The sequence below is a fragment of the Symphalangus syndactylus genome, chromosome 3 (assembly GCF_028878055.3).
Source record: "Symphalangus syndactylus isolate Jambi chromosome 3, NHGRI_mSymSyn1-v2.1_pri, whole genome shotgun sequence".
NCBI classification, from domain to species: domain Eukaryota; kingdom Metazoa; phylum Chordata; class Mammalia; order Primates; family Hylobatidae; genus Symphalangus; species Symphalangus syndactylus.
The window spans coordinates 80,385,662-80,402,556 of NC_072425.2; the positions used below are offsets into that span (position 1 = coordinate 80,385,662).

Below are 16,895 nucleotides of genomic sequence, written 5' to 3' on the forward strand. Positions count from 1 at the left end.
CTCATGGTACAGAAAGATGGTGGCCCAGGCAGTCTGGCTCATGATCCTGTAGACTCCCTCTCTTGATCTGAGGTCCTGAGAACTGAGGTTCCTTTAGGATGCTAGCTGATGTACACTGGTTTTCAAAGTAGGAGACATTTCAGAAATAGGACCAGGTCTCCTTTAAGGAAAATCAATCTCTCCTCTTTTTCCTTTCTTCTTTTCAATTCTTAACCTCTCCCCATTTGTTCTCCTGATAGAAACAATCACAGATGGGATGAAGATCAACTGTAGGCAGGAAGCCAGAGTGAATGCAGGGGAGAGGAGTGGCCCTTCTGTGGGAAATGTGGAGCCAGGAAACATGGACCATATGTGTCTGGATTTCCATATCCTGAGTGAGGCCATTGAATCCTGAAAAGGATGAGAGCCCTGGGAAACCTGCGGGAGTGAAAGGAAGCCAACGGGGAGGCTTTTTAAAGCAAAGGCAGGACTGAGATGGCTATTAGCACAGTGCAGTGGCGGGCTCTGGGAAGCCAGTTTTGATAGTCGGTGAGAGAAAGCAGAGTGCGTTCAGGAAATGAGAGCCGTTCCTGGTGCTTTGCACAAAAGCCCTTGTATGCCCTGAGAAAGCACTTCGACTTTATCTGAGAGTCAGAGTGGACCATCAGTTAGCTCCATGAGGCAGGCAATGGATTGAGATGCTTATGACAGAGGTATAGGAAAGCCAGAGTCAGAGAATGCTGTTAGGAGGATTACCAAGAAACCAGGGAAGAAATACAAAGGCCATAATCTGAGGCAGAGGCAGAATGGAGAGGCAGGTGGTGAAGGGGAAAGGAGGCTCAGGGTTTCTCCCAAGATGAAGAAAGGGAAACTTGGGTTTTGTGCTCCCTCTGGGATAAACATTTTCTCCAAAATAATTGATTCATAAGAAACCAAAAGGTATTAAATAAATAAATGTTATCACTCTTGCCAAACTAAAGTTCTAGACAAGCTGGAGAACAAACAAGGAGGAAAAGAATCCGGAAGGAAGGGCTGTCACTTCTAAACAAAACCTGAAGGCGATAAAACCCTCCTTGGGCTATGGCCACTGCCAGGAGAGGTTTGTGTTAGTGCTGTTGCCCAAATGCCCCTTCCCTTAATCTCCTGGGTGAGATCTAAGACTGGAGCACTGATATGAGTTTTCATGAAGGCTGGAGGGAAACAAAGGGGAAATAAACGTTTGGCAGCATGTAATTAGAGAGTCTGGCTTATAAGAGATGACTGCCTGCTAAGGACACAGAATCAGTCACCTCAACTCCGCAATGTCCAGATTTGAGAGAGAAAGATCCAGAGGAAAAAAGTAGTCAGTCCTGACGACAACAATGACCTGTCCTCTAGCAAGCATCTCATCTTAGTTCTTGACATGCAGAATAGCAGCTTTCTGCTGGGGTGACTAGATGGATAGATAGATGCACGGGATCTACAGGATTTCCTTATGTGTTTTTTGGCCCTTTTGTAACTTGCTTCAAATTCAGGGGAGCCTCAAGTCCCAGGGAATGTGTCACCTCAGGAGAAGGGAAACAATTGGATGTGATATTTTGCAATGTTGCAGTGACTGGCATCAATTCTAGAGAGCAATTTCTAGAATCACTTTGATAGTTTAGTGTTTAGCAGAGGCTGGTGGACTAGAGATAAATGGCTAAAGGTGAGTGGAGGGAATTCCACTGGTACTGGTAGGGTAGGCTGTGATGTGACCCCATTTATAAATAGGACAGCTGGCACAATGGGGACATGGATTTTGAACAGCAAAAGGTGAAACATTGGTCCTGCTACTCTCTGATTTATATCTGAACCACTATCTCCCCAGAGCTCAGCTGGGATAGACAGAGAAATTCTCTGACTTGCAGAGAAACAAATTCATTCTTGGCAGGGACGGGCTTCTCTCCAGGATATAGACCTAGCACATCAAGGGAATGATGTTTATTTTCCCTTCTCACCAGCAGGGGCACAGAGGGAACAGCTTTAAATCCAGATGGCCAGGACTGTGCTGGAAAGAAGGGACCAATAGCAAGTCATAAAAAGTCATACAGAGCTTTTTTTTTTTTTCTTTTCTTAGTCCAATCTGTCCTTTGGACACTTGTGTAGCACTCACAACAACAATAGCTTCTAATAATTATTCTCTTAATTTGTGCAATGCTTTTAAATGTAATATCTCATAAAATTTTTACAATAATCGATAAGAAAGGCGTTACCATCCCAATTTCATGCATCATGAGTCAAGATTAGAGAGGTTCAGTAAGTTGTTCAAGGTCACTCAGCTAGTAACTGCCAAAGTTGTTAGACTCTCCGGTCAGTCTGACAGTGGCATCCTTGTTGTTTGATCCAGTGCATTGCTGTCCCTCTTTTAGCCATTTTTGTCTCTGCCTTTCTTGGTCATTTATGACTCTGAAGGACCTGAATGTCAGAAGGAGAGGAGTACAGAAACAGCTTAGGGACAGCAAAAACCCCTCTGTGCACTGGGATGATCCTGCATCCACTTCTGTGACATCATCTGCAGATCTGTTCACATGTTTCTCAGGGGACCCTGAGACCCCAGAGAATGTCTCCAGCCTTGCAACTGGAGTGGGAAGGGCACAGAAGTATAGCTCTTAGTAAGGAATGAGTGAATCAACCATCAGATGTTGCTGCTGACTATAAGGACAGTCAAGAAGCCATCACGCACATATTTGACGAATTTTTGTGGGGCATAGGGGTTTCTCTCTAGTCTAGACATTAGAAATACGCTGACAGGGCAGATTTTGGGCAGGGTTTCTCCCAAGATGAAGATTTTGGCTTACTATAGAAAAATAATTTCTAAGACCTGGTGTTGTCCATGGAGAAAATGAGCTGCCTCTATTTCAATGCCTGTCAGGCATATTAGAAAGATGATTCCTGTTGCAAGAATTTGGGCAGATGGCTTCCAAGATCTCTCCTAATATTAAAATTCTAGTATCTAAAGCTCTTGAAAACTTTATTTCAGACCCCATCTGGCTAAATTTGTTGATGAATAAATGAATAGGAATTTATATTTGAAGGTAAAATACTGTATTTTAGACACCCTATCAGATTTGTTGATTGAATAAATGAATGACAAGCTAGACCCTGAGGTTCTCCACATGTGTGTACACCACATTCTCCTCATCCTCCCCCATGTTTTGTGATCTCACTTCCAACAGGCAGGGCTGAGACTCCCTTGCTCAGCACTGCCTTGCAGGCCCTCAGGGCACAGATATCCTCAGGCATTCACAATGACTGTGAGGAGAAGATCAAAGCGAAAGGGCCAGGGAAGTCTGGCAGCTCTGGTGGGATGCCGTTTTCATCTCCCCGGGGCAGAAGAGAGAGTAGCCGCTGGGTGACAGAGCCTGACTGGTGCCTGGGAGGAACAGGTGTGGGCAGAGCCATGTGCATGACAGGGAGAGGTGGAGACTGGGGATGAGGTCAGGATCTTATTGTCCTTAGAGGTAATGTCTGTGGTTCTGGAAAGCTCTTTACAGAAATCTTTCTCTCCTCAGCTTCCCAGGGGCTCAAATTCTTTTCATGGAGAAAAAGCCTTTCGTCGTAAGATGAAACTCAAGAGTGTCAAACGCAAATGACTCTTGATCGTCATCTAAGCTAGAGTAAAGTGGAACCTCTCTGAGGTAGCTTACTAAGGGGAGAAATGGGGGAAGAGGTGGGAAGATTCCACACTAAAGAAAGGAAGCACTGTGGGGCAGGGAAAAGGCTGCTAGAGGACCAGAGCCACCAAGACATCTGAGGACTAATTTTCCTCTCAGAGTTTTTCCTCAGCTACAGGGAGAGGGTGTTTGAGAAAGGTCCCACTGGTCTAATGATAGAAGGTTGAATTTAAATAATGTTTCAAACCTCAGGATTTACTCTAAACTTTTGACCCAGTAAATCTTGCCTGGGATATTTTGGGCAACCCTGAAGCATCTCCTGAGGGATTTTTGAGAGCACAGTACCCAGAGGGCACCTTCAATGGTGTGACAGATGACTGTCTCTGCTCCTGCCTCTCCTCATCGGAGCTTCTTTTAGCACTCAGCCAGAGGGACCTTCCTCACGGGCACCTCTGGCGGACACAGAGCACCCACCATGTACTGACAGTGGCTTTGTGCCACCCACCAAAGCAAGTTTAAAAGCTTTGTCTTGCCAGAAATTTTAATTTCCTTGGAAAATAGAAATGTCTGGTAACAAGTGTTTTTCATAACAACTTTGTGTTTTTTACAGAGAGTGGAGTCACAATTTTGGTTTGCATAGATATGAAAACTCTAGGCATGATAGAAAGCTTGATTACGCATTTAACCAAACGCTTTCACTAGTTGTAATTTTGGTTCCCAAATGCAGTCACCCCAGTTTAAGCCTATTACTTCTGGCCAAGGAACCTCTAAGACTCCCTATTGCTTTCAGCTTGAGGCCATTAGCTTCTCTGATAAGCGGAACCACTGCATACTCCACTGATTCTCACCCCTATGAGTCGGAAATTTGCACTCTCTCCTTCACACTGCACTTCTCCATTCTGGTTGGCTTTTTCCTTTTTCAGGAATATCATCCTTTCGTTTTTTTGCTATCCAAATTTTTCTCATTCCTCTCCTTCTGCCAGAGGTGTCTCCCTGTCTCGGAAGCCTGCCCTATTCGTATCATCCCTTCCTGTTGCTCCCTTCTCTTCCTAGAGCACTTGCAGTTTTCACCACTCAGCTGAGCTTCACTTTTTTCTGAAAATCCTGATTCGTGTGTCCTTGTCTTAGTGGAACAAGAGTACTTCTTGCCTGGAGCTGGACTTAGTAGGCATATAGGTTGTTTTCTTCAAGTGGAGGAAAATCCATTAGTCTAACCCCTACCTACCCTTCAACCTCCTTATTCATAAAGATGTGAGTGAATATCCAAGTGATTTATCCAATTGGTAAATTCAAGAAGAGCAAATTGTGTGCAAGTAGCCCTGCTCTTTTTTTACCTCTTCTCTTTGGAAGGCTGCAGAAAATATTAATTCTCCACTCTTCCGCCAAGAGGAAGTCTTCTCCAGTTCTCTTGGGAGAAGTGTGCAAATCTGCCTGATGTGATGTCTGACTTTCAGGCATATGTGTTCTTGCTCACTAAGCTACATCTTTCAATCTAACCATGATCTGTCATTCCTTTGTTTTATGTTTCAGTTTCTTCAGTGCTTGCATGAGGAAAAGAGGTGGTATTTATTGGGGATGCTAAAACAAGGAAGTCAGTCTTGGCAGAGGTCAGTTGATGCAGGAGGCAGCCATCACCCATAGTGCATGGCAATGGCCCTGTATGGTTGCTGCATCTCATTTTATTTTGAACAGGCTAAGTCTCAGCATAAGACCACTCCAAAACAGACTCTTGACTCCCAGAGGGGGTCATCTGGTAGGCAGAGTTTTTGGTTTGCATCCATCTGGATGCTCAGTATTCCGGCCAAATAATGTATCTTGGTTTTGGCACTGTAAACGTTTAGATTTCCTCCTGATAAAAAGTGTCCAAGAGATTTAGATGCTTGGAGATGCTGCTCCTGGAACCCAACATGGGCCTGGATCAGTGGGAGATGCTGGTTTTGTAGTTTACCACAGCTGGAGGCCCCATTGTCCAGCCCACTTGAACCCTGTTGTCAACTCTGAGTGAGAAACAGAGACCAGGATCACGTTTCACATAATTCAGAATATAAATTTTAGATTAAGTGTTCCCTCAGTCAATAGCCTTCCCTGACTATTTGTATTGTCACCAGCATGTAGACTTGTAAAGTTATCAGAGAAGATCAAGAACCATGTTCCAGAGTTGAGATATTGCCATTAGGCTGATAAGAGATTTACAGGGTTTGGAATTAGAGGCCAACAACAAAGGAACAACTCAAGACTTTTCATAAAGTCTTAATTTGTTCTCAAGAGATTTAGGTATTAGGTGGATCAAAGAGCAAAAATAGTTAAAGGATGCATTGTTAAGCTTCAGTCCCTCCTCTATCTCAGGCAGGGTATTAGATTGGGTGATGCAGACCTGCAGATGACTGGGAAAACCTGCTACCCAGGTTCTGGCAGATTCCCAGCTGACAGGTGGGAGTGTAATATAGAGTATCGGGCATGGTTATTTTAAGAGTTTGCATGGACAGACCACATTTAGGTTCAGGCACACTTAGGATAGGGGACACGGGATTGTGCTCAAGAAGTGAAATAAAGTGACTTTCAGAGAAAGTTTTGCATTTAGGATCTCACTTTATAGCTCCATATGTCTCCTGCACTCCAGGTTTGCATACCCAGACCTCTTCACAGGTTGGTTAGGATGACTGATTCATCCCATTTTGCCTGGGATTTTCCTAGTTTTAGCACTGCAAGTCTGGCATCCTGGGAAACCTCTCAGTGCTGGGAAAGCTAGGATAGCTGGTCACTCTATAATGTGACATATGAATGGGTGGTCATGAGATGTTTGTTGAGCGGATAGGACATGTGGGTAAGTACTGCGACACCAGTGCAAGTGTCATGCAGAGGAAAAAACACATGCTTCAGCCTGAGGTAGACTTGAGTAAAAATTCTCATCCTGACTTCCTAACTGTGTAACCATCAATAAGTTATTGATCTTCTCTGAGATATAATGTGTATAAAGTAGCTGAGATAGAACATCAATATCAGCTGCTCAATTAACGGTAGGTGTTATTATATGACTTGAGACAGAACAGTGATAATAAGGAGAAGATTGTAATCAATTGCTCCTGATTTATACAGAGGTACACAGAGATATAGAAAAGTCTTGTATGAGACCAAGGACCCTTTTGAGGTCTTGATGTCTGGTGTAGTTTTATGACCTGAGTCTTGCTAGGGTATGCGGATTCAGAAGTATCTCTGTATTGCTTTTCATGCCACTGTGGAGACACTTAGGAGAAAAGAAAGCAGGATTCTCTCTACTCTTCCAATGTCATCCTTTGTGACATTTTGTTTTCTAGGGGTTTATGCCACCTAATGGTGAGCTACCATTTGGTGCTGTGTGGAAGGAAGGTGATTGGCTTATGCTACGGAGGATGTAGTTTCACAGGCTTGGAGAATATCAGAGACTGGAGGGGTCTCAGAACGTATCTAGGTCAATCCCTTCATTTTATGTGTGAGCAAACTGGGTAGGACTCAGGGAAATAAAGTGACTTGTCCAATATTATTCAATGAATTAGTGGAGAGCTAGGGCCAGAGTTGAGGTCTCTTGATAACTAGTGAGAATGTTCACCATCATATGGGCAGCCTCTCCTCAGCCACATCTTCCTTTACCTTTGCTCTTGTTCATAGCAACTTATAGACTCAAACTGAAAGTCTGAGTTGAACTTTATCTTTGCTCTTGTTCATAGCAACTTTTCGACTCAAACCAAAGGTTAGCTTTCTATTTTTTTTTTTTTTTTTCTTTTTTTGAGACGGAGTCTTGCTCTGTCACCCAGGCTGGAGTGCAGTGGTGCGATCTCGGCTCACTGCAAGCTCCGCCTCCCAGGTTACACGCCATTCTCCTGCCTCAGCCTCCTGAGTAGCTGGGACTACAGGCGCCCACCACCATGCCCAGCTAATTTTTTGTATTTTTAGTAGAGACGGGGTTTCACTGTATTAGCCAGGATGGTCTCGATCTCCTGACCTTGTGATCTGCCCACCTCGGCCTCCCAAAGTGCTGGGATTACAGGCGTGAGCCACCGCGCCCAGCCTGCTTTCTATTTTTGTGTAACAATTTTCCACAAACTTAGTGGTTTAAAACATCACACATTTATTAGCTTGGTTTTTGTGGGTCAAGAATTTTTGCACAGATTAGCTTGATCCTCTGCTCAGGGTCTCCCAAGGCTGCAATTAAGATGTTGAATGGAATGATCAAATGAGGCAAATTAGCATACCTATCACTTCAAATATTTACCATTTCTTTTTGGTGAGAACATTTAAAACCCTCCTTTTTAGGTATTTGAAATATATAATACATTTTTATTAACTATTCAAAACGTCACATCGTACCCCATAAATATATACAATTATTTGTTAATTAAAAGTGAAATAAAATGTAAAAAATGATGTAGGATGATGTGTGTTCCTTTGTGAAACTCAGGGCCCTCTTTCAAGTTCATGTGCTGGTTAGCCGAGTTCCTTGTGATTAGAGGACTAGGTCTTTTTCCTTCTTGTTCTCAGGTGGAAGCTTTTCTTAGCACGTAGAGGCCATTCACAGTTACTTACCATGTGGCCCTTTCACAACATGGCCACTTCTTCAAAGCCAGTGGGAGAATCTCTCCCTTCAGGAAGGGATCTGTCTCTCTTTTTAAAGGCTTTCACCTGATTAAGTCAGGCCTTCCTAAGATGATCTCCGTTTTGATTAATTCATTATGGTCAAATGATTTGAGAACTTATTTACATCTGCAAAATCTCTTCACCTTTGCCAAATAATATAACCTAGTCATGATAATGATATTCTATCAAATTCACAGATTCTGCCCACACTCAAGATGAGAATTACACACATAAGTTATATATACCAGTAGGCAGAAATCTTCAAGGCCATTTTAGAATTCTCCCTACCACAGATTTCTTAAGATATCATGGCTTAATACTCAAAGAATTAAGTGTTGCTGTTTTAATCATTTTCAGAATCCTTGAAGGAGAACTAGGATTACAGTTACTGTTCTTTAAGCTTAAAATGAGCTTCAATCAAGAGGAGGAAGGAAAATTGCTTAAGTCAGACCCGACAGCTAAAGGTAAAAAATGCCTAGATTCTTTAAAACTTTAGTTTAAAAGCACTCTGGTGTTCAGCTCAGCTAAGGGAAAGGATGCTTTGTTACAGAATACAATGACAGCTCTGGAAAATAGCAGCCTCTATAGCTTCTGACACCAGGAACACAGATGTAGGAGGGGAAACAATTTGGTGAAAAGCTACCTTATTTGGAAAAAGTCTTGGTTTAAGTAAAAAAAAAAAAAAAAAAAGGTGGGGGGGTTGGGGTAGGGAGCTGATCTTTGTATGTTTAGAAATGAATAGAAGCAGATATTCTTCAGCAGACCCACCTAGGGTATGTATGACCAGGGTAAGAGGGTTGCATTGCCCTGTGTTTTTTTTTTTTTTTCTAGATAGGGCTGAAAATATATAATTCTGATGGATTTTTAGCTTAACTGTTTACCTTCCTTTTCTTCCATTTCCTTTACTCCAAATTATCTGTTTTTTGCTTTTTTTCCAGTAGCTGGTACAAACATAAAATGATAATGTTGTACTTTATTAAAAACAGCAATAAACACACAACCACTACTACCATCATTTAAGAATCTTTCCAAATATAGTGTCTTTGTTCTGTCTCTCTCTCTGTGTGTGTGTGTTTGTATGGTGCATTTAATGGTTATAATATCAGCTATTTCTGCAATTTCATTGGCAATATTTATCCTACAATAGGGTCACCCTGTCAAACTGAGGGATTATGGAATTTTTCTAGACCTAAAATTATAACTATTCAGCCTAAAAAACATAACCTCTGCTCTTATGGGCTCAGTACAGTAGCAAATGTTCATTATGCCAGTTTGAGAGACTAGGAACAACTGAATTTCCCTTTAAATATCTGGGACTCAGAGTTTCTGGAAGACCAAACATTTTTTTTTTTTTCACACAATGTTTTTGAACCTTGAATATGCAAAAGGACCTCCTGAGTTTTTGTTGAAAATGTAGAATGAGTAGATCTTTCTAGTGCACAATAATCTACTTTTTAAATAAGCCTTCTGGGAATACTTATTCAGGAAATCCACACTTAGAGAAATATGATGGGTAACATAGTTTAAGCGTGCAGGGTAATTTTTTTTTTTAAGGACAAAAAGTTCAAGTAGGGCACTCATACTTGTAAACTTATTTTAAATGCCATATTTCATTATGAGGACACTGATACACATTATTATTGAATCAATGGTGGAATCAGCCACCACTGCCCATGCTGTTGTTTTTAGATATGTGCTCCTTTTTGCCCCCATAACCTCCACACACAAACGCTGAATTTATATTCTCAGATTCCTTTGTGACACTCAGCTCTAAAGCCTTCCTCCAATAGGCCTTCTGCATTTTCATCTTTGCCATGCTTTCGCTTACCTTCTTTTTTTGTTGGTCAAAGAGAGCCGACTCTGGTGTTCTGGAAAGTCCACTTGTTTAAAGAACAAGGGACTTCCTTCTAGCATTCTAAACATTTTCTTTCTTTAGGTTAGGGTCAGAAGCAAGGGCACCGACTGATGTCTTCAGCTTCGGCTAAAGGAATTTTTTTTCCTTTCTGTAGAAGTTCTAAAGCATGCCCAGGGCCCTACTTTAAAAGATCTCTTTCTTTGTCCTTCTGCTGTTTTGATCAGATTGTCTGCATCCTGGAATCAAGTGCTCTAGGAATCCATGAACTAAAGTTAGACTGCATGCCCATAAAGTGAAAGGAAATCCCCCAAAACTTATTCCTGCCTTCTGCTGACAATCCTTTTTGAAAAGCATTAATTCTTCAAGTAAGGTAAATGGTGTGTTATGAAGTGTGTTGACTTTTCAGTCTCTTCTTTGGAGGCCTTACCCACTCTGCCGACTTCAGTTGATTCACGTGGAAGCTTCCCAAACCTATAGCAGTGGCCCTGACTTATCTTCTCAACTTCATCCCACACTTCTATTTGACTATTGGCCGTTTCCACTGGTTCAACATGCCTTAGTTGAGACCAATTAAGGTCTCAACTTATTTCTTAAGAAAGAAGAATAAGAAAACAAACTTATCCGCCTTTATGCAAGCCAGTGGCAAACCAGCCTCCTTCTCTACTTCTGTTCCTCATTCTCAACTCCCAAGCTGGGAAAGGTGAAATCATATTTTATTCCTCATTCTTCCATAATTCTAGAAATGGTCACTCTCAAGGTTCTATTTTCATTTCCAACAACTTTTATATACACCTCTTCTTTTCTATTTCACCTTCCTAATCAAGCTCTTAGCATTTGGAAATATTTAAAAAAGACCCTTAACATCAATTTATGTACATTAATAACTTGTCTGACACAGATGTGCAAACTCACACACAATAGATAGAGAAAACTGGATATTATTTAGCACTTGGGAAAATAAATTTCCTTGAGATTTTGATAGATTAAAAAAATTCTAGATTTCAAGTTTTACACATAGGAATTACCTACTTTACTGCTCATAGCATAGTAAATATTTCCACGTTTTGGAAAGTCTCTCCTGTTGCTAACCTAGGCTGAAGGTAGCTTAGATCTCAGAGAACTCTAGTGAACAACAGTTTTCTGTTTCATACTTTACTGCTCTGTGCAAACCAATCGCAGTCTCTCCCAGTCCCCCAGAGGTCCCTACCCTCGATCAGAGTCTTCAGATCTCCACTTAGGAGGGAAGAGCAAAGTGAGACTGTTTTTAGAATCTCCTGGGAAGGCTTGCAGAGGCAGGTATCAAATGGCAATCAACCACTGGCCACAGGGGACAAGAGCACAGAAAACCTGCAGAAACTGCATCATCTTAAACATGTGAAATCAGATATTAGTTGGGGTCCTGTAACTTTTCAGATTTGAATTAAATTGCCTTCAGTCTACCAACACCATAGACTGTGGAAGTCCGAAGCCCTCCTTTGAATTTCTGTTATACCTCAAGGGGTATCTGTTTTCCTGACCTCATGGCTGTTTTCCCTTATGGCTCTGGCTTCTTTGTACACTACTTCTGTCCTGTTGTACCTGGGAACCCTGCTCCCCCTTCCTCTTTTACCACGTAAACTCATACAAGTGACAACAAGTTGACTAGAATTGATGGAAAGTTTTGGTTGGTCTTGATGCATTATATAGCTTTCTGCCCTTATACTGAGTTCCTGTTTTCTTCTCCCTGCCCACCTTTGCCCACCATAGCCTACCTCCTAAATTGCTTTAGGAGCTACAAATTCCTTCTTTTGTTTTACAGTTTTCTCCTTTCCTCTAAGCCTCGGTGCCAGCCAACCTTCAGTTCTTAGATTGTGTACAGAGAGGTGGGAGGGTAGAGAGGGGGCCAGGCTTTATTTCCTACCCCAAGCACTTAACAAAGTAGTTTTTCAAGGCTTCTTTTTTCCTTGACATTAATTATAGAGTTAGCTGTTAAAATTAAAACATTTTCTGATTTGCTAAATGCAAATATCACATATACATATGAATAGATCTATACATATATGTACAAAATGCATGTGCATATGAAAAGGATATTCTAAATAGAAAATTTAAAAATTATATATTTCTCTCTTACATACACACACACACACACACACACACACCATACAGGAAATACACCAAAATGTTAACAATGGTCGTCTGAGTAATGGGATTGTGGCTAATATTTATATTCATACTGATCCTTTACTGTAACTTTAACATCTAGATATGTATTATTTAATAATATAAAAAGCCATACAATATGATGGTAAGGATGCAGTGATGTATCCCATAGTCCACCTAGGGTTACAGAGAGTTCACTGCCCCAGTAGGCAGCAGAGGGGAGGCCTCATCCTTGCGTAGTCCCTTGTAACTGTGGGACATCATTTCTACTCTCTGAGCTGTTGGGGACAGAGAACAGATCATTGAATTTGTATGGATGGAGGTCACTGGTGACCTTGAAAAAGCTATTACAATGCAGTGGTGAGGACAATTCTGATTTTCAAATGGGTTTATTTATATTGTCTTCTTCAAGAAATACTTGACATAATCTTCTAAAGAGATAAGTCACTTCAAAACCTTGAAAATGCAGAACATCTCTTTATTTTTCTGGATGGGGAAATTATAATGCGATCCACTGAGAGGTATGTGGGGCTTCTGGCAGATTTTGGAATTAATTGTAATTTTTTCTCTAGTGAAGACATAAGTTCCTTTGTTGTACCTGATATTTAGTGTATTTCTGCACCCTGCCCCCATTATTGTTAAAGATGTCTTACCTAGGAACAGGCTCAGGGAGTTGTTTGGCTTTTGAAACATCCTTCAGTATTTCTTATGTGTCTCTTCTTGTGACGAGGGGACCCATTTTCAAGAGCGCCAACTATGCATAAGAGTATATTTGTGGTATTGAGAACACAAGGTTCGAATTCAGACAGATATGGAACTGAATTCCAAGATTATCATTTATTGGCGTGTCATTTTGGGAAATGTCAGAGCTTTCCATAACATCACATGCAACTGCTATTCTGAGACATTTTTGTCATAATGTTATGTTTGTCAGGCAGCTTTCCTACAACTTAAGGGAAAGCAGACTCTTCTATATCAGGTAAAAATCACATATGGCTGGGTGTGGTGGCTCACACCTGTAATCCCAGCACTTTGGGAGGCTGAGGTGGGCAGATCACCTGAGGTCAGGAGTTTGAGACCAGCCTGGCCAACATGGTGAAACCCCATCTCTACTAAAAATACAAAAATTAGCCAGGCGTGGTGGCATGCACCAGTAATCCGAGATGCTTGGGAGGCTGAGGCAGGAGAATTGCTTGAACTCGAGAGGCAGAGGTTGCAGTGAGCCGAGGCTGTGCCACTGCACTCCAGCTCTCCAGCCTGGGCGACAGAGCGAGACTCCATCTCAAAAAAAGAAAAAAAAAACTCCAAAAAGCAAAACAAACAACAACAAACAAAAATTACATATTGGGCCATTGTCTTCTGCCTCTGATAGAGGCAGAAGCTGACATATGCCATGGTGTTCACTAAGCAAATGGGAGTCAACATGATGCATATCAACTTGAACAGGAATACCCATGGGGGCCTGCAGAAGATGCCATCAGGAGTCAACAAGAAACATTATGTATAGTTCCAGTTTTGTCTTTCCCATTTCACACTGTCTCAAAATTTAGGCCCTAAAGATAAAGCATCTCATTAGGCAGAGTACTATAAAGAAATTATATTAAAGATGGTCCAGTTGTTGATCCTCATGTAGGGAACAGAATCCCAAAGCGAACAACTTCATTCTCTAATGCAAAAGCAGAGACCCAAAGACAACACTGCTGAAAAAATTACTTGGCTACTAAGGGAAAACCAGTAGGTGGTGCTGCTGCTCCGTGTGTTCCTTCTGAGGCCTTCAAGTGTGCATGCAGAACAAACTTGCTTTTCAAATGGCGAAGTGATTTAATGATACTGATGCAAGGGTCTGCTAAAAAGAGTAGCCCCTGATGGTGTCAGTCAGAAGTAAGCTTTTCTTGGAAGGGGCTTAGCTCATTTGACCTCGGAAACTGAAGGCTTTGCTCCACCAAAGAGAACAAAAATCAGAGGAAGATTTGCAAAGAGCAGAGCTTTCAGTTCCCCCATAGAGAAAATGAGGTTAGTGGTCTGGAGACAGCAAGCAAAAACAGCACAACTAAAGATATTAGCCCCATAGAGCCCTGAGGTTAATGTGGATGATAAGAGCCCAACTACATACTAATTTGGTTTGTTAAATTATTACATCCTTGAGAGAATTTTTCCCCCCCTGGACAGGATGAAGAATTCCCTTGAGCAACAGAGGTTTTTGTACTAGGAGATTAAGTAGTATAGAAAATTACAGCCCTGCATTTGTGCTATTTGAGTTAAGGTGGTGTCAGCATTCCTATTTTAAGCCATTATTTTCAAGGATGTGAGTTTGCCTGGTACATACAGATTCAGCCCCAGAATCACACATACAGAACATGTGTTGTCTGAGTGGGCTGTCACAATCAAAACCACTGCAGGAGAAATAGGTCATTGGAGTCGACTCACCCTCATTCTTAAACAAAAAAAGACAATAGAAGTAAGCTTACAATTCACTGCCAAAATATGTAATGAGTTAAAAAAAATGTTGCAAGAAGATTTGTAGTGTAAAGACTTAGTGCTCATGTGTGACAACCAAATTGAAAAAACACTCTCTTATTAGCTTTTAATGATTACTTAGGCCAATGGTCTGTGAACTGAGATAGATCTACGTGAAGCTATAGGAGGCCCTAAAGAGTGTCTGGGTAATAAATATATATTATTTTCCAAATTGGTTAGCACATGGAGAGAGCATTACTCTGAAAGGGCAGCTGGCTGGGTTGTATAATAACTTAGCCAAAATGTCTGACTGTATATGTAGCTTCCCATTTTCTCTATGTGTGCCCATTGCAATCACAAGGGAAGGAAGGTAATAAGCACTTACAGAGGTATTTTATGGTTCAGACTCTATCTATATATTTGCTTACTTACTCCTACAATTATCCCTGTGTAGTAGGAATTACTGTTCCCATTTTAGAGGTGAGAAAACTGAGGCTTCATGAAATGAAGCAACTTTCCTTGGGGACTCAGATTGGTGAATGCCTGGGATTTGAGCTAAGGGTTATCCAATCTGAAAACCGTGACATTTCCATTACAATAGATTACATATTTGTTCCTTAGGAAATATTTCACTTCTTTTCAATTCATATTTGCTTTTGACAAGGCTAATCTCAGTTTTCTTACCCGTAGAATAAGGATAACATTATCAGCCTCACAGGGTTGTGACAATGACTTAGTACAGGGCCTAACACACAGAAAACACTCTACTAATGCTGCCCAACATTACTGAGGTGGCATTCAGCAAAAAATGAAAAACAAGAGCGTAGTAAACAATGAGATTTGATTGTAACTGCACCTTGCATCATTTAAGGGAATTGTGCCACAGAAGTGTTAGTTTCCTCAATTTTCTCAGATACATGATGCAAAGAGTAGAGTACATACATTGATTTTCCAGCCAATATGTAGATAAAGACCAAGAAAGAAAACAGGCATGGAAAATTGCATGTCAATACTTAGAGAAACAAGGTGATTGCAGTAATTGAGCAGAACCAGAAGAAGTCACGTGTGATTGTCAGCTGCCCTTAGGATATTGGTACTGGTCTTGTCTTCACAGTCTTTGAACGGACTAGGTGGGACTGTGTAGATAGGACACCTTCATCTCAAATCAATAGGGTTCATTGTAAATGGACATACACATACAATGAAGTAGTTTTAGAGAAACAAAAATCGTACCAGGAGTTTTGACGGTAAGTGTATATGCAACAGTGTTTCAGCTTTCCACAAGACCCAATACGGGTATCAGGATGCCAGGGCGCCCCTCAGACTTTTGTGCTTTGGAGGTCACAAAGATGTTTTGAAGACAAAGAGTTCCCTACTGGGGGAATTGGATTGGCTGACTTGAAGGAGGTAGCATTTTGTGAGGCAAATAGGTAGAAGAGCAGAGAAGGTGGTGGATGTGGGTTAGGGGTAGGGCCAGGGAGGGCAAGGGAAGAATACTGAAAAGAGGGAGAGGCACATGTGTTGTTAAGTGGAGGCAGAGAATGAAAAATAGCCCGAAGAAGAGTCTGATGAGGTCTTACGTTTTTAGATGAATCATGCATGTTAATTTTTTACCCAATGGTTTCAAACTCACATGTACTGCAAACACACACATGGACATCACGAGCTTTAGAGAGAGAGATCATTGAGAAAGGAACTGCCTTTTGGTGCCTGATCATGTGCTCAATGCTTCTTCACTCATTAGCTAAACTAATCCTACTACCTGGATGTTGCATTTTTCCATATTAGGCATGAGGAAACTGACTCTCAGCCTTAGGTCGCATAGCTTATAAGAGGCAGAAGAAAGGTTTAAACTTGCCTTAAACTTTTGTTTTTCTAACTAGGTCAATGCTGAGTTTTGGTTGTGGTGCAAGATCTTGGGAGGAGCACCTTTTTCTGAAGTTGGTTGTGAGAATAAAAATGGACAAGATCGTATAAAGCCTCTTGAACAGGGACTTGTACATAATAAATGCTTAGGAAGTGCGATTTTATCTTCACCATCTCATTAAACAGTCAGAATGTATGTAGCCTAATGCCTCCCAGTCAATTACTAAGCTGGGTTTGATTCACAACCTTGTAGTATACTTTGGAAGAAAAAGTTTTTGTAGGAGAAAAACTTTAATTTTATGAAATAGCCTCTAAGAGACCCTGAGAGGTTGCGGAGAATTGAGTTCCCAGTT

General features: G+C 41.3%; 1 long non-coding RNA gene across 1 annotated transcript in view; it reads right to left on the bottom strand.

The window, feature by feature from the left end:
- LOC134736310 (uncharacterized) overlaps positions 1–16,895 on the bottom strand; it is a 145,962-nt gene that overhangs the window by 36,745 nt on the left and 92,322 nt on the right. The gene's annotated exons all lie outside the window — the stretch shown is intronic.